Source organism: Peromyscus eremicus, chromosome 3 (assembly GCF_949786415.1).
Source record: "Peromyscus eremicus chromosome 3, PerEre_H2_v1, whole genome shotgun sequence".
Lineage (NCBI taxonomy): Eukaryota > Metazoa > Chordata > Mammalia > Rodentia > Cricetidae > Peromyscus > Peromyscus eremicus.
Genome location: NC_081418.1, coordinates 39,402,085 through 39,427,194, shown reverse-complemented (window position 1 = coordinate 39,427,194; position 25,110 = coordinate 39,402,085). Strand labels below are relative to the sequence as shown.

The 25,110-nt window shown below is 40.3% G+C and overlaps 1 protein-coding gene across 2 annotated transcripts in view; it reads left to right on the top strand.

Annotated features, from left to right (window-relative positions):
• Grm8 (glutamate metabotropic receptor 8) overlaps positions 1–25,110 on the top strand; it is a 771,171-nt gene that overhangs the window by 146,250 nt on the left and 599,811 nt on the right. The window lies entirely within an intron of this gene.

Here is a 25,110-nt window from a genome sequence, read left to right as displayed (position 1 = left end):
TGCTATTTCTGATATCTCAGAGGAGAATCTCACTTCCTTCCCTTGGATCTTCTGAGCTGTGCCAGCATTCCTCTATCTTCCTTAGCTTGAAGACACATCACCTCAGTGTCTACCTCTAAAATCACATAGCCACTTTCTATCTTGTTGTAGGTGTCTTTGTCTTTTTTTGTCAAAGAGATGCAGCCATATTGGATAGGACCACCTTACTCTAATGAGCTCATTATGACTATTATGTTTGCATTGTATCTATTTCCAAATGGTCTCTTTTGAGTTACTGAGGTGAGGATTTCGGCATATCTTTGTAGGCATGATTCAGTGCACCACAGGGTATAATTGTGACTGTCTCAGAGAGATGGCATCCAGAGACAAGAGTGGGAGGCAGGCCAGAAGAACAGATTAGCAAGAAACATGTAAAGGGTGCTGGCTAGACAGAATTTAGTTAATAGAGATGCCTATAATACAGCTAATTCAGATGTTTCTTTGGCATTTTATGCAATCCTACTCTTCTGGTCTTGATTACTTGGTTACAAGGATAGGATGGTTTACTATATAATCTAAGATTACAGACTAAAGCAGGTATGTGTGGGATCCCAGTGTCTAGCTATCCCTGGCTTGGGTTGCCGAGAGCTTCCAGAAGGATTGGCAGGGACACTGTAAATATGACTGTACACTGGCTGTTCCACTATTTTGCTTTGTGCAGTTTCAAAAATTGTCTTTTTAAAAATATATATAACACCTAGAAAATTATCAACTCTCAGAGTGTGACTTCTAGCCTAATTTATTTTTATTTCCCCCTTTGGTCTCTTTTGGTTTGAGGAAAGGGAATGGCTCAGTTGCTCCTGGGTTCAGACTTATTCTTCATCCATGTTACATACCCTCGATTGCTGGAATCACACTCCTCTATTTGTCTTGTTTTAATTATTCAATACAAGGTTTCACTGATACTGTAATAAAGGGGTTGATGATATTTGCTCATGCCTTTCCATCACAAACTGTCGGGCTTGTAGCTCCTGACTCAATAAATGACTTCCTTCGGTCTTTAGACAGTTTCTTTCACTTTTTTGTCTTACCTTATTATACCATTTTTAAAGGAAGACAGGATAATAAATGTTAATGCTACTACTATCATTATAAAGGGCAAGGACACTAAGGCTTTATCTTTGGAGATAAAAGGATTCTGTGAAAGCATGATATCTTTTCATTGTGGATTTTCACAGTGAGGCGACACGAACACCTCCTTTAATCAGTCATCATGTTTATGAATGACTTATCGAAGATGACAAGGCTTCAAGTCGTCACTGCGTATATTACAAGCGGCGGGATAGACCCAAATCTGTCAAACCTTCTACTGTATGTGACTTTTCTTTTAATTTGCCAGTGTTGGACATTCCTTACTATTGCCTGACATGTGTTCAGAATCTTAAAATCTCAGTGTTAGAAAGGACTGTGAAGAGAGTTGGCAATTTCTGTCTCAATAATGGAACGCACCATTTAATTAATTAATTTTGGTATGCAAAATGACTGTTACTTGCCCCCTAAATTTGAGTGTGATTTATTTTTTGATGAGGATCAAGCATTAATGGAAAATTTTATTCCTAATATAGAATTGACAAGTGCCCACTGATCATATTTCTTAGCTTAGTATATTGTTTTAGAAGAAAGCATTTCCCCCCTTAGGTTATAAACAGGAACCAAATTTTTATGAACAAAAAACAGATTCAGTTTTAAGACTTAAAGCATTTTCAATGACAGAAAGAAAAGCATACATAAAGAATATTTCCCCCCTCAGATGTTCATTGCTTTGGAAAAATGACTTCCAGCAGGCAAAAATCAATTTGACAAAAGTATTAATGTTCTAAAATACTATGAATGAAAGGAAACATTTTAATTCAATTGAAAATTTTACTTTATATTCATGCAGCTGAGTTCCATTGATAACACTACATTTCAAGTTGCAAATCACATTTAATTAATATTAACACCAGGTAATTGGCAAAAATAACTTCAAAGGAGGGCTGAGGAAATCGCAAATTGGAGCTGCAGGTGCAGCAATACTGCAGAAGCTTTGGTGGGATCCAAAGAAAGTGTATATGATTTTAACCATCACTGCAGAACCTGACTGATCAAATAGAGTATCATTTCAAAGCTGTTCTTCTCTCTGGCCGTTCCTAATATTTAGGGCTTAGTAACTGCCAAGTATCAATAACAGCTGTTAATGTGAACTGGCAAACAGCATCCAAACATATGCTTTAAGACCTGTAATTCAAAAGCTGTAGTTAAGTTTTCAGTAAACAATAGTAGATAGATCAGAAAGATGACAGGCACCATTGTCCATATTTAGGATTTGAGTAGAGAGGGCTTTCCTTGACTTGCTATTGCATCCAAACTAACTGTGTAGCAGTTCTGCCTGAGGGACCAGGGAGGGGGATTCTGGGTGGCTCCTGACCACATGCCCCCTCCTGTCTCTTTGCTAGTTCTCCAGGGATATCCCAGCAAGTATTCTGCCCCAAGTCTTCTTTTTGTCACTCTCAGATACTCGGTGTTACTTATTATCCATCTGATAATTGTCTTTTCTTGTGTCAACTCTGCAGCCACTTTAACAGTTCTAAAATTCTTTACAAGTTTGCTACATTGCTCCTGTGAGTCGCCGGGCATCACGGTGAGCCACTGCTCACCGTTCTGATCAGAATGCTGATTTGTTCCTGTGTTTGCTTCACCCAAGTGTGTTTTCCTGAGTGGAAGACCACCCGGTACCTAGCAAGCTGCCTGTCATCTTGTCATGCCTGATGAGTTTCTATTTAATGGCTGTTGTCATCACATTTGTGGTTGGACTCTTCATGTAGTCCTAGAGGTTGGACTTGCTCAGGTTCTGGGAATTGAAAGGCAAAGGTGACTCCAATAATAGCTTATGCATCTTATTAGCTCATGTCTAACTATAAGGGAACCTTGAAGGGCTTCTGCACCATTAGGTTACTTTTTCCTTGGTGTTAAGAAACACTAAACCCTGTGCCTTGGGCTCATCCTGACTCTCATCCATTAGCCAGGTAATGCTGGGCAGTGGTTCAGAGCTTCTGCTGGCTAAGCTTGAGTTTCCATTTTGTCAATGGGACTTTTGCTAACTTCATTGTGTTGTTGTCTAACTGCCTTATCTGTAGAATGAAGATAACAACTGTCTGAGGATTGCATGAGATCATATATAAGTGGGAGGTTAAGTAGTGGACAAGCATCTGTTATTATCATTGTTACTGAGACAGGGCCTGTTATATACTCCATACTGGATTCAAACTCACAACCCTCCTGTCTCAGTCTTCTGACTACTGGGATCACAAGTGCATGCCATCTTACCAGGCCTCAGTTTGCATTCTGTTAGAATCCTGGGGCTTGGCAATGGACTTATTTCTGAGTCTGTATACTGTTTGCTCAGTATGCATGAGGCAGTGTTCCTGGTACTGACTTAGCATGACAAATACATTACCTAAGATAGAGCTAGCATATAGTTGAATACATGAATTAATTATGTCATCATTGGTACACCAAATCTGCATGCTCGTCTTTCTTTCTCACCCTTCTAAATACTAAGTGTCAGCTAGCATCGCTAGTGTACCCACCATGTATTAGGCTATATTTGTGTCAGTTGTGAGGACAAAGAGGTGGACCACAGTGTTGTCTAGCAGGTCCCTGCTGTTATGAGTCAGAGAAACACATGTACACAAGCAAACAAAAATTTAGATTATGAACAGTGCCTCGGTGGTGGCATCATTTAGAAGCCAAATCCAAGAGCAACACGTCTATGAGAAGGTATCTCTCAGTTCACATAACAAAAATACTTGTCAGGACCTCAGGAAAGTGATTGGTAGGTCCCAAACTCAAAGGCCGCACAGTATCATGGGAGTTACTTTAAATAACTTCAGCAGAAGAAATTTTCTGACATAAAGCCTCAAAAAAAAAAAAAAAAAGAAAAAAAAGAAATGCTGACTATGCCAACTTTGTAATGTAATACATGTTTGTGGAGTCGTTGATATGTCTAATACACTAGTAGTGTCTCACAATAATATCATGTTTGTTTAATCTACTGGCAACTACTCAGAAGTATTGTCTCCTAGGCCATCAATGTTAGACTTGTTCTAATGTGCAAGTCATAGTCCTTTTGTCCTAATATCACCCGTGCCCTTGCCAGAAATTTCAATTTTGCTCAGTTTCTGAGAGTGAGCCAGGGACAAAGGTTAAAATTTAGTCTCAAACCTTAAGTTGTCAGGTTTGAAACTGTATCACTGAATGGGCACCCTTTCATCAGGAGTGAACCCTGGGCCCTTCGCTGTTATTGCAAACTTGCAGTGTCCTACCCTTGACTTGACTGCTGGATCTGTTCCTACACTCTGGTTTTCCAGACTTGGACCACGATGCAGCACTTATTCTGTGCCAGCTTTCACCTGGGCGGCAGCATCTGATCATCTGCTCTACCCAGTGGATAAGGTCTGATGGCATGAAACCACCAAGCGGGACTTCTACTGTTCCTGACCTCTAGTATGCACCAGGGTTCTGATCTTGCCTAACTTGCTGTCCTTTCAGCTTCATCTTCATAGTTAGGACACTGTGAACGAACAGGCATGAATTCTACAGAATAAAAGAATTCGCCCTTAGACTCTAGTCTAATTCTCTCAGAGATTCCTTTCTAAATAATTAGAAAAGGCCAGGCTCTGTCACATTAGAAGTATGATCTCCGAAGTTACCTTTTCTTGTTACCCAACTCGTATTGCCAACTGCATTAGGTACCTCAGGATGCTGTAACAAAATACTACAAATCAGGTATATTTAAAGAACACAATTACGTTGTTTAGCGGTTCTAAGAGGCTGGATGTTCCAGATGAAAATGTTTTAGCAAGACCCCCAACTCCCCCATGCTTCTCCTTTAGCAGTATATTAACAACTATCTGCCATTTCTTGATGTTTTCCAGTGTCACTGTGACCTCTGTGATATTGGATGAGGGACTCATCTTGCCTCAGTATGACTTCATTTTAATTTGATTAATTAAATCTACAGTGGCCCTTTTATAAATCCGGTCACACTCAGAAATACCAAGCCTTAAGAGTTTCTTTTTTTGGGGGGGGGGGGGAGGGAGAGCACAATTTAATCAATGGCACCGAATACAGTTACTGATTGAACTCAGATTGATGGAGTCCTGTTTGAACAGGGCCCATATTTGCATTTGTCCTTTGCCTGGGTTTCCAATCGCCTGTGCTCCCCTGAGAGGCCAGTCTTGGTAGTCAGATGAGCTATTCCATTAGAACCGAATGCCTAGGTCAGGGCAAGAAGTGTGCTTCCCTCTTTGCTTAGCCCCGAAGAAATCACATTCCTTTAGTTTCCTTTGTGAAGACATTTCTACGTTAAAGGCATTTTGCTCGGAAACTCTCGCAGTAGCTGAGAGCTTTAAGGTGCAATCTGTACTTTACAGTGTTGAGAGAAGCACATAATATAAACACCCTTCTGCAGAAATGAAGCAACAGCAGACTCCATTTATGTCATTTTTATAGACTTTAAAAGAGTTGGCCTGAGAATTAGAAGTGTGTTTTCCCAGTTTCCTTCATAATGTCTCAACTAAGCAACAATTACAGTTTCCTTAAAAATAAATGGCTCAAGAATAGTAAAACCAGAAGGCTGTAAGAAGAACAGTTGATTGAACTAGGTGCCAGTTATTTCAAGGGTTATGTCCCTTGGCAGGACTGTGTCGTGTGGGCTCTTCTTCAGCATCTGCATGTCTAATAGACCACGGTCCTCTTTCCTGGCTGCGTTCACTGCTGCCTATCCAAAGCTCTTTCATGACTCCCTGGGGGCTGCATGATGGGAAAACAGGGGAGGGTGAGAACATGGTCTGCAAGTCAGCACATTTGGTTTCTTGTTAACAGCTCTGGGAAGAGGCTTGGTCAGGAAAGGGATCTCGACTAATGATTTAAACATATCTTTTGGCAGTTGTAACAGTGAGGGGAAAATGCTGCCTCTTATAGCAGCTCATACCCACCTCCTAGGCAGTGGCATACACAGCCATGTGACTCTGGAGTCACATTTGAATCATGTATCATGGCTGGCATGCATGTAATGGGCTATTAAGGGAAAGAGGGATGTTTGGAGTACACTGCCAGTCTTTTGTATTGGATATCATGGAGAGCAATCACTGTGTTCTCCTTGAAATTGTTGCTTGGTGTTATTGCCTGCGGAAACTCTGTGTCAAATGGAACTATTTATGAAAGCTGATGTGACATGTCTTTCCACAAATATTCGAGTACCCAGTATGTAGTGGGGCATTGTTCTGGATGGTAGGAATGCAGTGTTAATGAAACTGACCAGGCTTCTGACCTAGTAGGGTTCTTAGTCAAACTTTCTTATAAAATGTGTAAACTTTGTGTCCTTTTAAATCATGGATCTTTCTGGAGTGTGAGAATTTATTCTAAGCCAGAGTGAGATGTGACTGAAGCCATGGAAAAACTGAGAGTGTGTTTGTCTCTATGGATATACAGCTGGATCTCTTGGGTGTTGGAGATGCTGAAGTTTGATTAGGGTGTATGTGACTAACTGGTGGTGGTGAGAACCTCACATCTGAAAGAAGTAGCGTGTGTGCATATAGAAGATTAGGTCTGGAGCAGGCAAGGAAACAGGAGGGGTGACAGATTTGGGAAATGCCATGTGTATGAAGGGAACAGAATTCCACACAGACATGAAGCATAGATCAGAGGTTGTGGTTCTGGTGATGTCCTCAGCCTACAGCAGCATAGCATGAGATTCATGCTCATCACCTTTCTGCCCTGTGTTGGCCTGGTTAACACCCTTTTGTTCTTCCATTCTTGGTTATTTCCTGGAAGCCTTTATTGATATTTACCCCCTCTGCCTTTCAGCTACATAAATTGTCTAAGTGTTCATGTGTGTGTGCATGTACATGTGTGGGGGTGTGGGAAATGCGTGTGTATGTGAGCATGTATGTGCTTATGTTTGTGCAAGTGAAGCTCAAAGGACAATCTTGGATATCATTCTCCAGGTGCCACTGTCCTTTGTGAAACAGGGTCTCTCCCTGGTTTAGTGCTTACCAAGGAAGTTAGGATGGCTGGCCAGGGAACCTCAGGGGTCATTTGACTCCACCTTCCTAGAGCTGAGCTTACAAGCACATACAAGCACAACTTATCTTTATTATTATTTTTTCTTACCATGAATTCTTGGCCTTGAACTCAGGTCCTTGTGTTTATAATGAAGGCACTTACCAAACTTAACTATTTCCCCAGCTCCTCTTCTAGGTATTCTATCAAGGAAAAATTAGCCCAGGCTTAGATAAAGAGAGACTTTATTTAGAAGAAATATCACGGTAAAAATGATGAGTCAATCCTAGACGTTAGCATCTATCATAAATTTAAACAAATAGCCTTTTCTTTTATAAGGTGGAGAGGAATAAGCAAATACCCTTTTTTTCTTTGCTTATTCATTTATTCACACAATAAATCGCTATTGAGTTTATGTTCTTGGTAACAAGTATTTATGATTTGCCCTCAGGTTTGACTCAGGATGATCTTTTTATTAGCTCCCACACCCCATCTTCTGGCAGATATCAGTTTGCCCATATGTTTCCAGTATGTAACAGAGTGGCTAAAGGGAAGCTGAGCATCAACAACCAGATCTGACAGGACAGCTGCCTGCTGTGATCAGCGATTTCCAGGGTAAACAAATACAGGGGGCACACTCTACCTCTTGCTTTTTGTGTAGGTTTTGGGAAAACAGTTCAGGGGCCTCTAGGAAGAAGAGTTCTGCCTAGACCATATGGAGTATAAGAAGCTGGCCATTGTAAATACTTTTATGGTTCCATGTAGATATTTTACTATTTCATCTTTTAATCCTCTTTCTTTCTACAAAGGTACAGCACACATTTGTTTATCTTTGCATAGTTGTAAGATCTTGAAGGATGCTTTTTAAATATGTGGAGAAGTGGGAACCTGACAGATAAGTGTAACCTGGAGATAGGACTCCAGGTGGCTTGAGGAAAGGTAGATGAACAGCATAGGAGTCCAGATTAAGAATTCTGTAGCAGATGTAAGACTCTGACCCAGAGTTCAGCATCACATTTTTCCTGGTGGCACTTGAGAGATATGGTTTATGGGGCCATGGCTGTTTGCAAAAGGAAGGTACATAGGAGGGAAGGAGAGTCAGAAAATAAGGTTCAGGGCCAGGTTTAGGTTAGGAAAGAGAAGCATCAGCTTAAGTAGATGACAGTAAGTCCAGGCCCAGATTGTCGCACTTGATCCCGAGAACAAGCACCAGATGGAGAATATATAGTTCCAGTTGGAAAACGCTAACTTGAGGCTCAGAGCTTTGCTGCATTTGACAAAGAGTGTTGGATGCAAAATTCAGGAAGTGGATTAATTTGCTTAATGCATCATTCCTCTTTCAATTGATTTTGGGTTTCCAGGTGTATAAATGTGTGACGTGATTCCTGTTTGCAAGATTCCGCCCAGGTCCAGGGCTCATGGTGCTTCTCGTGTTTTGAGCCCTACTCTGAGTTTTGGAGTCCTCCTAGTTCATCATTCCCTCTACACATGCTTGATGCTTATATGAAGCTCTGTGCTTGTGCTGCGTGCTATGTGTGCTGTAGCCTCATTGGCCTTGGATTCTGGTGAGGAGACTAATTTTAAAAGACAGAAAGGAAACAAGATAATGATTACAGGTTTTGCTTTACCAAGAAAGAAACAAATGCATGCTGATGGTTTATTTGGGAAATGGCCAGGAAGCTGGTGGCTACAATGTTGTAGGAGTGGAAGCAGCAGGATGGGGTGGTGAAGGCTTAATTGACTACAGCTGGCTAGGCCATGGAGGGAATGTGTGGGTGTTAGTGTAGCACAATGGGAATCCTTTCAGGCGGTTTCGATAATGCTATCCCGTTATGCAGGCTTTAAGATAATGTGTAGAGACTGGATTTCAGGGACAAATGGAACAGGAGATGAGTTAGAAGTTTATTGCTGAGCTCTAGGCAAGGTCTGGGGTTGACTTGGATTAGAGTGAGCATAAGAGAAGAAGCAGAAGTTGGCAATACCAGGAATAGAGATAAGATCCCAGGTCTGGGAGAATGAGAACTTTGATTCTGTGAAGGTCTACATCCTTGAAACAAAACTCCTACATAGGATACATCAGCCAACATCAGGGTGTATTCTACAGCCCTTAGACTGGGTGTCAAGGGTAGCTAGTCAGCTCCCCTGAAAGTATGGCTAAAGGGTAGAACATCAAGTAAATCATTTCCTGGCAAAATTTCACTCTAACTGGTGCTTTCATGAGGAATTTCTAAAAAAGTAAATGACCCCCAGGTTGTTACTTTTCAAAAAGTCTTTTTGGAGATCATTATTTCTCTTTCTCTTGGTAGTAGGTGGACCTGGAATTTAGAGTGTTCTCAATAGTTGTAAATATTTTCCCTTGAATTCATATTTCTTGTTACTTTTATTTGCTTTATGTATTAATGGTTAATTTTAAAGCTCACTAATCATTATGCAGTTTCTGGAAATTTTTTTATATTCTCATAATACAACTGTAGTCATGGTGTGACTCCTGGATCCATATAATCAAAGGTCATGGGAGTGGGTTAGTTCACATCTTTATCTCTAGAAATTAGATTTAGTGTACCTTCCATTTTGAGTACATAAAATTATAATTTGACTTAACTTCTTTTGATTTATAAGTTGTAATGTGGACCATATTCTATTACATATGACCTGTTTACTTATCTAGCTCTTCAAAAGCCTAGGTGGAAGATTGGGGCCTTCCTAGGACCATCTCTTTTTTAATCCTATTGTGTAAAAAGGTAAACTCTCTTTAGATATTAAGGGAAATGGGAAGGAACTGATGTACAAGTGCTACTTGACATATGCCTTCTAGTATGTTCCTGTGCCATTAAGCAGATATTCTCCTTGTTTCACAGACAATAAAACTAAGCCTTCAATAATATGTATAGACCAAGCTAGTCCAGTTAGTAAGTAGTAGTGCTGAATACATATCCAGGTTTCCTTGACTCCAATGTACAAAATTTTCATTGCCTCTTCTCTTTCAAGGTTGTGTGTTTTGGTTTCTGCATATGTGGCTACCATCCTTGCCTTCTGAGGCTGCTGCAGGACAAAGAAACTGTGCTTTGCACACAGCCTTATTTGTAGTTGGAAGTTTTCCCGTGTCCTGGCCAGCAGTCAAGACAAATCTCTCCCACTCGTGTTCCCCAAGTAAACACACAGAGGCTTATATTAATTATAACTGCATGGCCATGGCTCAAGCCTTTTGCTAGCTAGCTCTTATATCTTAAATTAACTGATAACTATTAATCTATGTATCACCACATGTTCCGTGGGTTTACCTGTGTCCCATTACATGTTGCTCCTTGGGCAGATTGCTGGCATCTCCCCACTGCCTTCTTCCCGTCTCTTTTTGGATTTCCCCCTGCCTCTAAGCTGCCTTGCCATAGGCCAAAGGACTTTATTTATCAACTAATCAGAGCAACACATATTCACAGTGTACAGAGATATTCCCCCATCACTTCTCCTTTTCTGTCTAAACAAAAGGAAAGTTTAAACTTTAACTACATCAAAGACCCCAGAAGGATATACTATTACCTAAGTAAACAGGAAGTGCATTGTAAGCAACTTCCAAAAATCTAGAATGACAGAGACAGCTGGCTGCCTGGACAGTTACCCAAAGTTTGTCTGCAATGTTGGGGCATCCATCTTCAGCCTATAGGCCTTGAGTTTTTTAATTGCTTCTCCATGTGTCCTGTAGAATGTCTGGCAGTCTCCTCTGTGAAGCAGGAACCTGAAGGACCATCTCATCTTGCAAAGCTCAGTGGTCACCTTCCTACAGGTCCTGCATGTCCAGTTTATACATTTTGTCAAGCAGTCCAGGCAAGAACAATTTCTTGCCCAAATGGCTATTTTTTTGCCAAGAAGAAGATAAACTCCATATAGAGTGTCTTCAATGCCCATCTTTCTCTTTGAAGTAAATTGATGCTGCCAGGAGCAAACGTGTCTCACTGTCCAGAAAGTCTAAGTTTTTAAAACATTTTAAAAGCCATATCCTGTAGGTCTTTGAAGTGTTTGAAGATTACCTACCTAACTGAATTTATCTATGTATACCTAGAAAACTTAACATGACTATAAGTCTGACTATCATAGAAGACATTATTAATCTGCATTTCTTAATTATCCATTACAATTTAAATGAGTTACATAAACATAACACCTTAAACAAGAGTATATATATATATATATATATATATAACACCTTAAACAAGAGTGTATATATATATAGTATAACAAAATCAACTCTAAATTTGTATCAATAAACTAAAATCCATAGCAATGTAAAACATTTTTAAACAAGTTGTCACTATTTATCCTATCATTTATATATATTCCCTTTTCTTCTTTAAAAAGAGATTGCATTTATAATCAACCTGTTCTAAATAAAAATAAACATTCATAAACAATATTTTGGAAATTTGGACATAGCTTCTCATACTACTTCCTGCTGGATAAGGTCACTGGCAATCTAATAGGCATCCTGAGAAAATTAAAAATTATGGTCAAGTCCTTACTGGAATTGTCTGTGAACCTGTATTCTCTGAGAGAGTTGCCTTGAAGCTGTTTTCAGATGTTGGATCATCTGGGCCATGGTGTCATTGGAGACCTTTCAGGGAGTCTTGGCTGGTTAAACCTGATGTATCTTAATCTGGAACAAATCCATCACCTCTTGCTTCCTGTGGAAACAAAAGCAGCACCTCCTTTCCAAAGCAACATATCCTTAGATCCAAATTTTGACGTCAAGATACCTTTATATATATATATATATATATATATATATATATATATATATATATATATATGGGTTTAATTTAGTAGCTTTTACAATCAAATGTCTTTTTTTAGGATTTAAAAATCCTAAAGACGACAACCTTCCAGATTTTCTGTGTGATTTCCATCTTTATGTGGCTTATTTTTATATTACTTTTACTTTCTCTTTAAAGACTTTATTTTTAAAAACTATTTCTTTAACATAACTGTCTGTCTTCCTTTTCCTCTTTCTTTTAAGCCTATGTACAATTTTACACACAGTATAAACTGTTTAGAGGTTTATTTCATCTGAATTTGTTTTATTGTGAATCTATCGCTTTAAACTGTAGATGACTAGGACTGAAATGGCAGCTTTGGCTGTTGGCCCCGCCCACCTCAGCTTTCCAACATGGCTGAACTACATTTACCACCTACTCTGGGGGAGCCATGACTCTGGGAGGCAGTAGGTCTATGCTTCCATCCAGCAGCATGTAACCTGAAAACCTGTTTTTTTCTTTTCTTTCTTCTTTCTTCTTTCTTCTTTCTTCCTTTCTTCTTCCTTCCTTCCTTCCTTCCTTCCTTCCTTCCTTTCTTTCTTTCTTTCTTTCTTTCTTTCTTTTAAGCAAAAGCTAAATCCACCACACAATGTGCTGCATGGCTCACAGATGTCTCTTTGTACAGTGGCAGGAACCCACCATACTCTAGGTCAAGCCCGCACACCATAGAGTCTCTGTATCACAGCTTTCCTGAGAGACACAACTAGGAAACTGCTCTTGGCTCCATTTTAGAACCCTTTATTAAAGCTTTCTCAGGTCTTGGGTGGAAATTCTTGCCCCATGTCTACATGCCATTTGCCTCCAGGTTTTTTGTTTTGTTTTGTTTTGTTTTTGTTTTAATTACAAACTCTATGGCCTAATGGACCAGACATTGTTGATGTATTTATTACTTGTATATATTGTATATAGTTACATACTTTTTCTTATATTAGTTATAATGTTTTTATTATTTTTTTATTTTTATTAGACAAAAACGGGGAAATGTGATATTTTATCTGTGCTGAAATGTGGTGATATTTTATTTGTATGTTAATAAATAAAGTTTTCCTGGAGATCAGAGGAAATAGCAAGCCATTAACACAAAAGTCAGGCAGTGATAGCATATGCCCTTAATCCAATCACTTAGCAGGCAGTGTCTATGTGTATTCAAGGTCATACTAGGGAACAGAGCCAAGTGTGGTGACACACGCCTTTAATCCCAGTACCAACCATAGAGACCTGGAGGTCTGTACAGACAGGCAGTGACAAGGAAGTGAGGTAGCTGGGCTAAGAGCCAGTGAGAGGACAGAACAGCAAGGCAGTAAAGGCGCAGGTTAGAGAGGAAGTAGCTTGCATTTTGGAAGCTGCAGAGCTGGTGAGGTAAGGTGGTTGGCGGCTCTCACTATTTCTCTGATCTCTAAGGCTTTCACCCCTATATTTGTCTCCGTGTTCTTTATTTAATAAGACCATTTGGAAATGTGTCTACACTTATTTCTCTCCTTTCTTGTCACATTAGCCTGAGCATTTTCTGGTTTTCTATATGGATCCTGTCTGCCTGATGGAAAGAATGCATCCACAGTGTTTTCCTGGAGTGAATTTCATGCCTTAGTCCTGAGCATAAGCAATGACTCCCTGAAGTAGGAGTCATTGAATTCTAGGATTCTCTGAAGTAGCTCCGGTTAAGTTTGTCTCTGTGGTTGTTGTCCTCAGTGCATATGTTAGGACAGAGAACAATTTGTCAGTCAAAATTCATACTTCAGCAACAAGGACTTACAGACATTAGAAATCAAAGGAAATTTAGAGGCTTTGACTTCAAATGGGCTTAGTAAGTTCTACATTTTAAGATGAAGTTTATAGGATTGTGTCTGGCTATAGCTCCAGTCTGTTTTCTAGTGCGTTGGCTCTATTCTTTTTTTAAATCATGTGCTAAGAAGATGACTATCAGTAGCTGTAGGCTTTCATACTACCACTTATCAACTGTGTTAATTTTTTAGAACTACCTCAACACATCCTTGTGTGGTAGGTGGCTTAAGATTTACTCAGCTGCATTGTGGAGTCAAAAGTTCAAAGTCAGTCCAGTGGTAGTAGTGCATGCCTTTAACACCAGCACTCAGGAAGCAGAGGCAGGCAGATCTCTGAGTTTGAGGCCAGCCTAGTCTATAGAGAGAGTTCCAGGACAGCCAAGGGCTATACAGAGGAACTCTGTCTTGAAAATCCAGCCCCCACCCTGAAAAAAACCAGTTCAAAGTAATGATATTGGCAGGGCTGGCTTGTGAAGGTGCTGAGGGAGACACTGTTCCCAGATCCTGTGGTAGCTCTTGATGGTTGCCAACAATTCTTGACTTTCAGTTGCCCAGCTTGGTCTCCGTCTCCATTCTTATAATACCTTCTTCTCTGCTTTTGTGTCTTCTCTTTTTCTGTCTCTTGTAAGGACAGTCATCACTGAATTTAGGGCTTCCTTTCATCCAGGATGATCTCATCTTGAATTCACTTTCTTAATGAGTTTTATAGATGCCCATATTTAAAATTAGGTTCTTTTCTGGGCTTCCATGTGTATGCATCTTCTGGGGGGTGGTGGTGCCATTAGGCTCATTGTTAAAATCCCAATGGAGAGAGTATATTATCTTCCTTTGCATTCCTGTAGAAATTCCAACATGCTCCTGCTGTGTGTCAGGTGACTATATCACTCCATAATCACTGTAGCCTTCAGAAGGTCCTTGTCACTTGTTTATATGCCTCTCTTGGGTTCTTGGGAAAGAAGAGAAGGGTTAACCTCACTTGAAGCACACATAGTCCAAGCTATAGAGTGGTGTCACTCTTCAAAGTTAAATTGGGTTGCTCATCTAGAATGAGGAGAAAAGACTGCCTGGCCTGAGAACAATATAGCTGTCTGCTGTACACACTGCAGCATCAGTCTGTTGACATCTTTTCCTTCTACATAGACTGTGACCTTCTCAGGGGTATGAGCAACCTGGTCTTACTCATCAGTGCCTGGGGCATGATAAAAACTCTATCAACATATGTTAAATTAAGTTACAGAGACCAAAATTTCTCTAAAATAATCCTAGGATCTAAATGTAACTATGAATCATAATATTTGTTAAAAATAGTCTTGGCTTCTACCTAAATGACAACAAAACAGCAGTTTTAAAAATAAGAAAAGGCTTGTGTTGAGGTATTTGTCTCTACTCTGAAAGGCTCTGTGACCTGTTCTACCTTCATCAGTCCTTGTGTGCTGGGAACCAAAGGATTTAATCCAGGGGCATTATGGGCATCAGCAGGGTTATATCTTCCTACCTAGTAGTTACCTGTGGCAGAATATGGACTCTTTTTCCCCCTCCACCACCATTTTATTGAATTTTATCAAGGAAAATAGCAAATACCATATTGTAGACAAAGAGTTTCCCTAAAGGGATTTCTCAGCCCTGGGTCAGTTCTGCCCATTAGCTATTTGGATGGCATCTAGAGGAACCAACATCAAAAGGAGGAAAGACTAGGTAGACATTTTGCTTGGCTGTTAGAAACATGGCTGAATCTTTTACTCCTAAAGTTCTTTTTTATGATTTCTAAATCAATTTTAAAAAATTTCCTAACAAATATAGAATTCTCTTTGTCAGGAAGCACACAAGTTGTGTGCACCTTGTGGTCTTGTGACTCTAGAAAGGAAAAGATGCTATGTTGCACTCTTTCTTGTCAAACTATGTTTGGATCTCTAGCCCCAAATAATGACATGGAGACTTCTTATTAATTATGAAAGCTTGGCCTTTAGCTTAGGCTTCTTGTCCCCAACTAGTTATTATAACTTAAACTAATCTCTTTCTGTTAATCTATGTTTTGCCATGTGACTTTTTTTAACCTCTTCTCCATTCTGTTTGTCTGAGCTGGTCCTTGTCTCACTGGAGTCTCTGTCCACCTAGATCTATCTCCTCTTCCTCTCTGTCCCAAGAAATCCCACCTATCCTCTCCTGCCTAGCTATTGGCCATTCAGCTCTTTATTAAACCAATCAGAAGGAGCCTTGGCAAAGACACATCTCCAAAAAGATTATCCCACAACAGTGATATGAGAAGTCCTACTGCTGAAAGTTGTTAAAATGCAAAAGTAAGTTAAAAGAAATCCTATTGTTAAAATGTAAAAGTAATAGACATGTTGACTAGGGTGACTCAATTGTATAACCTCACTGTTTCAAAATAGACTTCTGTGTCCTGTTCTCTCTCTCTCTCTCTCTCTCTCTCTCTCTCTCTCTCTCTCTCTCTCTCTCTCTCTCTCTCCTCTTCCCTCCTCCTCCTCCTTCTTCTTATTCTATTTGCCCCCCCCTTTTGTGGTGAGAATTCTAAACTGAGATCTACCCTCAACATACCTTGACTACATGAAGCTTTATCGTTGACTGTAGATACAGTGTTGCTCAGCAGACCTCCAGACCTTATTTATCTGTCTTGAATGAAACTTTGTGCCTGTTGATTCATAATTTCCTATTTCCTTCCACTTCTATTTTTTGCCAACAACCATTCTACATGCTTTTTTTTTGTTGTGGTTTAGAGATTATTTTTACGTGAGTGGGTGTTTTGCCTGCTGTGGCCAGAAAAGGGCATCAAATCACCTGGAACTGGAGTTACAGATGTTTGTGAGCACCATGTGGGCTCTGGGAACTGGAGCTGGGTTCTGTGCAAGAGCAGCTAGTGCTCTTAACAACTGAGTCATCTTTCAAGCCCCAATTCTTCATTTTGATGCTAAGATTTTTAACTTTTCATATTCCAGTAAGTGACATCCTGCAGTGTTTACCTTTTTGTAAGTAGCATATTTCACAATAGCCTCCAGGCTCTTTTTGTTTTGTTTTCAGAAGTAATTTTATTCTTGTGGAGTTTACACATGTCTAGTTTTCCCTTTCTCTCCCTAGGAGGTACCTTGGTCTTATATTCTTGCTCCTCTAGTCGCTACTAAAAATATAAACAACATCATTTCAGTTATTAAAATACATAAGATCTGTGTAATAAAACTTCGGAACTCAATTGGGATGGAACTTCTCTTCTCCCACAGTTGGGGCTATAACTGTGGGTGTGGAAAACCACTTCAGTGCTGCTCACTTTTGTTAATTCTCCTGCTCTGTTGCCTATCCCATGTAAGCATTTTGTAGTTAAACTAGCACCTAGTGATAAAAGTACTTCTGGAATAAGGTAGCTGCAGGACCTGTCCTTCACAGGAGTTGTTTTATCCTCTCCACCAAGGTGTAAGTGTTCCTTGGAGAAACTTTGGCTTCTACCTGGGTTTTGGCACTGAGCCCTCCATGTGGTCCAACATATGCTTTGGGTCTTGATCTCAGCAGCATGAACTTATGAGTTCAGCTTTTCTCTTCCTCATAAGTAAAAGCTAGAGGTAGGACTTGATTAATGAGTGAATGAATGCGCAGCAAGAGCAGACTCTGGCTTCTTTTATTTATGTTACAACACACCATGTCCCTTGATCACACTCAATAAGATGGATTGCACAGCAGCTGCAGGCAAGACACTGTGATAGGCACTGGAGAGGGACACGGAGATGGATGTGATATGACTGTTACCCTTAAAAAGCTGAAAGCCAAGATAAGAAATTAATTACTGAATCTAGATGTAGGCCGTGGACTGTGTAAGTACAGACAATAAGGCAGTTAGCTTCAAGAGCCATTTTGGGAGGGCTTTGTGGAGGGGATGCATGCAGACAGAGATGGGTGGGGTAGGCATAGAAACCTTCAGACAATGTGTGTTTCGTAAAAGCTAAAGCCATTCATTGATCAACAGTGCCGATGGCTTTCAAATTTGGATACTTATCTCTCTCAATTATAAAAATAAAAAACTAATTTGCTTCTTATGACATGATGCCTTTGTTTACTTCCTCCTTTCTATTTTATGGTCCTAGAGAGAACTGATCCATTGAGAGAAATTATGTTTGTTGATCTCCTTCATTCCACAGGATGCACTATGCCATCCCACCCACACCCCTTTCCTGTTCACGGTAGTAAAAATTTGTTTCTCTGTTCTTACCCTCTTAGCAGTGACTTCTGAACAATGGGCATGGGTTTAGTAAGTGATGGAAAAGAAATACTCTCCTGGTTTCTCAGAGTAGCATCCACCTTTGTTCAGATGAGTGAGGCCTGAGTCCTACCTGTTTTCTAAACAATGACTTTCTTTTCCTTTCTGTGGTAACAAAATTGTTCTGTAAATTAATTTTATTGGATTCAAGAATTTGAAACTTATTGCAACTTATGTTCCCAGATTAAGCAATGGTCTTATATTTCCAGAGAAGTGTAGGACCTAGCTCTGTGATAAAGGTGACTTGTGGTTTCACATAAGAAAACATGGTCTGTGGGATACCAGGAATCTTCTGGTCTACTGCTGTAGTTCAAGAACTCAGATGCTTAGCTGCTGGAGGCAGCAGGACTTCATTTGAACATCATTTCCTCAAGGGAGCCTGTAGTGGGTAGCCATTCCAGCTTTGTTCTGGAAGTTCCAACCCCCATTGAGACTTCGGCAACTGTCACGCCTACAAGGCGGGGCCAAGGGAGGCGCCTGGGGACCCGAGATCCGGATCGGCAACGCTCTCTTGGTTCCAGGACGCTGGATGGTGGAGGTAGACAGAGGAGAGCTCCAGAGAACACCGCTGGACTGTGATACACCTTCCCCAGACCCCGCGACCTACCTATCCCTTAATTTGTAAGTTACGCCATTAAATAAATCTCCTTTTAACTACGTGGAGTGGCCTAAATAATTTCACCAATAGGAGCCCACCATCTATCCTGTGTTGTGCCTAGTGTCTGCAGCCATCTTGAAGGGGCAGCCTGGACTGGCCCTGCCCTTTCTTAATCCCCCACCCCATCCAGTTCTATCTTTGTTACTGCCTTTCTTTGGAAGTTGACAAGCTGATATTTTTATCCCCCAACAAAAATATGTTACCATATACAATTATTTGCCATTTCTAGGTAATGCTAGTTTTTCTTTTTAAAGACTTGCATTACATTCTGAGATACGGAGTACATTGTTTCACCAAGGGAGCAAGAAAGGCATCAAACTTGTGTTGTAAAGGCTGAGTCTCTTCCAAGATCTCCAATATTTGTACAAAGTATTTGCTTGATATTAGATGTCCAAGTTCTACATTGTTAGGTGTTCAAATTATCAAGAGAAACAGAACTCAGCACTGTCTTCTGAAGAATTCATAGCATAGAGGAGAATTATTTTCAGTGGTTAGAAAATTCTGTATGAGGCCCCAGGAGGCTAGCATGGGTGTATTTTATTTTCCCCGAGATATCAGTTAACATGAAATAGTTATGTTTGAGCTGATTTGGGGAGAACAAAGCTGACATTTGAGGTGGGGGGAAAAGAACATCTGAGAAACTTTAGAACCAAGAAGAATATGACAATTTCAAGGGAGTACAGAATTTTTTATAAGGTGGGATGCAAGGAAGGTAAGATTTATGGACCAATGACATAAGATGAGCCTGTAAAATATATGGGGATAGGGCTGTATGAGAACTTCTCACAAGACTGAAGAGATAGGGCTATTGAAGGATTTAAAACAGGGTGGCAGCATGGCCAGGTTTGTGTTTTAGGGAGGTCCTTCTGACAATAGGTTGAAAGATGGATGGAGTTCCTCCATCCATCTCTAGGTAGTTGGATGAGTTAGAAGGTTATTGAAATAGTCCAGGCAACAAATGACAAGGCCTTAAATAAAGCTGCACTAGTGAGGCTGGAGGGGAAGTGACAAACAGGGGACAGAATCCATAGGTCATTGCAAGCACTTGGGTGCACAGCAGGAGAGAGGAAGCAAAGTCAGGGCAAGCCTCAAATGTTTGGGTTGAGTATCTATGAGGATGAGTCTGTTGTTAACAAAAATGAGGAATCTGAAAGGAAGTGTTTTGAGATGAGCTAGTATTTTTAAAGATATTCTTGAGAACCCCTTTTAAGCACAAGTAGACGGTTAAATTTGATGTGTAAATGTGACAGGGTCTCATTGCACAGATGTGTTCAAGCATTGCTCTGGTTGTTTTTGTTAGAGTGTGTTGGATGGGATTGATACTTGGACTTTGAGTATGGTACAGTGCCCTCTATTGTGTGTGGGCCTCATTCTGTTAGCTGACGATCTGAATAAATAAAAAAAGAATTAACCTCCCTTGAGAAGGAATTTGCTGCCTCTTTTCCTCCGGTGTAGCAGGCAGTGGGGTGCTCTGCCTGAGCTGGATCCTGCTCTTGCTGCTTGACCATTATGTTGCTGTGATAACTCTGGGCAGACAACTTCTCCAAGCCCCACCTGCCCCACCTATACACCAAGCTTAGCAATGTTGCTACCTCACACGGTTTTTGTGGCAATTGAAAGAGAAAACCAGGGCTGGCAAGATGGCTCAGTGGGTGAAAGCACTTGCTGTTAAGACTGATGATCTGTACTCAGTGGTGTGACCTCACAAGGTGCAATGAGAGGACTTCTATTTTCCTCACAAGCTGTCCACTGACCTCCACATATCTGCTGTGGCATGTGTATCCCATAAGTAAAATAAGTAAGTTAACACATTTAAAAAAATTAAAAGACAAAATCTATGTGATTAAACACCCAACAGGTGGCCCACCAGCTTCCAAGCCAGTCCTGGTAGTGTGGTTGTCCTACTAGGTAAATACATGAAGACCTGGTTCCTGAACAGGCAAATCTTCAAGGCTTTTGTTTTATTAAGTACGACTGCTTTTAGGACTCTCAGTCCATATGATATGTAACAACAGAAGACAAAGAACACGATGTTATGTTTGCCTCCTTCTGGGAGGAGCCCCTGAACAGGGATGTGTGCTCGGCTTGTACCCACTGACACTGTTCATGGTTTCCCTAAGCCCCCCGGCAGTTCTGCCTTCTCTGTTCATTCTGAAGTTACTTTCTTAGAGGTTGTCTCTGAGGCCAAAGTTCAGCCTTTTCCCCAGCCTGCTTCCTTCTTGGCCCGTCTGCTTTCTGTAGCACTGTGGATATCCTTTTCTTCCTGAAACCATCTGTTTTAGCAGCAGGCAGCATTCCTTCCCCTTGTTCCTTCTCAGTTCCTTTACGTCCTCTTCTCCATGACTGTATTGAGGGAGCATTCTTGGTAGTCTCTTCCAGCTGTCTGTCTTCAGTGGTCATCTGTGTGCTGATGACTCCCAACATGGTATCTTTACTCCTGATGTCATGTCTGAGTTCTCCATAGAAACTCTCATTCATATTCACTTCCCCTCCCTTCCTTCTACTTCTGATCTTCCCTTCTGGGCCAGGCACTGTCATGGTATAGGGTATAACCTATATATAAGTTTTAACCCTTCAGGTCAGGTCTTAGGGAGAGAGAAAGGCGTTAGCTGACATTGTCATAGAAATTCTAACAGTTCAAAAATGTTCATGTGTTATGATGAGAATGAATCTAAGTTTCTGTGGGAATACAAGGAAAGTAAGGATATTAATGTTTAATGCTCATTGGGTAGGGGGAATGGCAGAATTGATTCCTTGAAGCCAGTATCTGAATGACATTGTGAAGAATGAGAGTATGTTATCCAGGGAAGGTGTGTGTGTGTGTGTGTGTGTGTGTGTGTGTGTGTGTGTGTGTGTACTTCAATAGCACCAGGGATGGAGGAAATAAGACATGTTCACATTGACAAGCGGGGTGCTTGGGATCAGGAAGGAAAAATAGGCTGGCTCAGTTGGCAAAGGCAAGGTCAAGAAATATTACTAGTGCTATTCTGTGATTTTTAATTGTCAGCCAACCATCTTTAATTAGAATCGCATTCTTATAATCTCTCAGAGTAAGACTATCTTTTACTTCAAAAGCCTTTGTTTATGTTGTTACAGCTAGAGAAGGAATGCTCTGTGTTTTGTTTATGAAATGAATTAATTTCTGGGAGAAGGAAGAGAGGCTGCCTCTGATGGCCAGCCACAGAGGATCCACTTACACTTTGGTGAGATCAGGGCTGCATTCTCCCCCGTATTCCCAGATGTCTGGAGGTGTGGTAATTCCAGGGGATACTTATTCTGTCTGTCAGTGCACAGGGAGAACAGGGAGGCTTCAGCATCTCTCATTTTTCTGCTGTTCTGAGCACATGGACTTTCTATCTATCCAGTTACTGTTGTGATCTCTTTGAAGCATTTCTAGGGACCACATACAGATGGTGCCATCTATAGAAAATAAGAGAAGTTTCTCTTTATGGATTTTGTATTTTTTATTTAAGACCAAAACACCCACTCCCAGAAGCTTCCAAAAGACATCATTATGTCTCCCAGGCTAGACATCTACCATATGACTATTTATAAATCAGCACTTGGGAAGGAGAATGGAATTACATTGTCTGGGTTAGATCATGTACTCAACCATGACAGAGTCATCCTGGCAGTGATGGAAAAAACTGCTTGGGTGAGGGAATATCAGTGTTCTATGCTTCTACTCTAGGCCACCCAAAATCGAGTGGGTTTGAACAGCTGAAATTTATTAACTTATAGTTTTGAATGTCAGAAGTTCAAAATGGGTCTCATTGGCCTGTAATTCCGAAGTAACCACATAGTGGAAATGGGTTTCTGTCTGAATCCATTTCCCCATCCACTTCAAGGCCCCCTTCTGTTGTCAATGCCAGCAATGACTAATTTTGTCTTTTTCATCATGACCTCTCTGTATTTCTGACTCTTCTGACTCTCTTGTCTCCATCTGTCTCATATAAGCACCCTATGGTTACATCCAGGACAATTTTCCTTCTCTAATTTAGTGTGTTAACAACCTTCATTTTACCTGTAATCTTTTCTTTTTTTTTGTTATTGCAGCCCACTGCATATACAGGTTCTAGAGATTAGAAGATGGACATCTTTAGGGACCAATATTCACCATGGCAGAGAGACACAAACAAGTATCTTAGATGTTACAATGATCTGTGGTCCTTCAAAGTGCAGTATATCTGGGTGTTCAGATTTTTCAAGATGAGGATGAAATCTGGAGGGAAAAATAACTACAAAGGCACTATGGGAAGAGGGCTATTTCTGGTTGAGAAATACAGATGATGCTTCATGTAGCTGAGTTCCATATCAATGGATTTCATTAACTGTAGTTTGAAGTATTTTTTAAAATATTGCATCTTTAATATATACAGAGTTTTTGTTATTCTTCTATACAGTATAATGTTACATCTATTTATACACCATCTATATTGTGTTAGTTATTTCAGTAATCTAGAGATAATTGAAAGCACATAGGGGAATCCACTTAAATTTAATGCAAATATTGCCACTTCAGAGAAGAGATGAGTTTATACAAATGCTGGTGTGGGGCTGGAGTCAATCTCAGACTGCTGAGGGATGACATTACTGCATTAGGTTAACTAGACGACTGTTTACCTGAATCTCCCGAGTTTAATCAATGTACCTGGAAGCAAATGAATACTGCTTTCTGAACAATCTATTAACGAAGAATGACTTTTGAGTAACTTGTCAGTGGAATCTGCTCCAGGGGAGTCATTTGAAGCCAAGACAGGAGAAATTGGAATCCGTTTCAGTGAAGTTTGATAAGGACCAAGTCATATAAAACCTATTTGATTTCTGTGACCATTTTCTTTTCCTTTTACTATTTTTGTTTTTCTTTAACTCTATCTTTAAATAAAAGCAATGAAATGTCTATTTTTGAAAAGCATCAAAGTCTGATTGCCATTAGTTTAAAAAATATATGTTTGAAGGCATTGCCCAATACTGTGATTGTGCTTATAGATGCCATGGTTGGGTGGCCTGATGAAATAGTATCTGGAAAATGAGATTACAATGGTTGATTAGAAATGTCACAATAAAATTTCATTTCCTTATATGTGGGCAATATTTTTTTTCTTTTTCACGAACTAATTGTTTATCCAGAAGTTACCATTTGAAATTCCATTACTTCATGAACTGCTCACAAAGCCTTAGAAAATTGCTGCTAATTCTAAAATAATTGTACCACTTATCATTACCCAGTCAAGAAAAATGGGCATTTATGTGTGCTTTAGCAATATTTAGATAGGCTGTTACACCTCTTCTTTTAAAATAGTCCTGATTGCGATGCAAATTGCAAGCTGTGATGGCGTTGCTGAAAATTGGAATGGTAACAATCTCAGCTGGTGGATATCCTCTGTTGACAATGGGAGCCTCAGAAAGCTGTGCTCAGTCATCTTTGGAGCTCTTCACTAAGAGGGCTCGTGTGTGGTCTTTCAACTGAGGCCATACCTTCCATCATTATGCAGTCAGCCCATGGCAATGCATGGCTTCCTTCTAACAGGAATTACGATTACCCACAGCTGCCAATGCAACCCCTTCTATTATTCCAGGCTTCATACTAAGACCAGAGGGGCTGCTGTATGAACATTCAATTCAATTACACAAGCACTATTAAGTACTGTTTCTGTGCCAGGGGAGCTGAAAGAGAATGGTCTATGCTGCTAAGCAACTGGGCTGTCTACCAGGTGGGTGAATGGCAGAACTGTGGTGTGTAGTAAGTACCCGGAGAATACAGATGAAGGGGTGACTTGCAACAGTTAAATTACCCTGAAACAATTATCTAACACCCAGCCCCAGCCTTCTTACCACCGTGAAATTTTGGTCCAGGTAATCCATTGTTGTGTGGGATTCTGTTTGATGCATTTGAGATGTTCAGCATATTTCTAGTCTCTACTTCATAGATGCCAGTGGCCATCACTTCCTGATTTATGGCAACCATGAATATCTTGCTATAATTGTGAAATGTTCTCTAGGGGGTAAAGTAAATTCTAAGTAGTATGATAAGAGCACAGATTTACCAGCTATCCTGAAGAGATGTGTAAAGGGGACAAGGACATAGCAAGGAAGAATAAAAAGGAATTAGGAAATGGTAGAAAGTTGTGTTCCAAGGGTTACACAAATGAGGTTAACTTGCCAATAAATTTCCTTGGAAAAAGTCACTTTTAAAACCAGAATAACTTCTGAGCAGCTTGAAGTGGTTAACTGTTTTAATGTAAAACTCGAATCACCTCTCATATGCACAAGGCTTATGTGGATGGGCTTTGTTTTTGGTGGTTTTTTTGGAAGGGATTTGACAACCACATATGGTAAAGAACAGAGAATGTCACATTCATTGCAGTGCCTAATCCATAACTGGAACTATGTTTCAGGAAATAAACGGAAGCCCTTTGCATGGGCAGACAACACTGTTCCCAGAAGCCAAATGTTACTAAATTAAAATACCAGGTCCATGTGTTGTTGTTGATCTGGGAGATCCCAGAGACACTCCTTCGC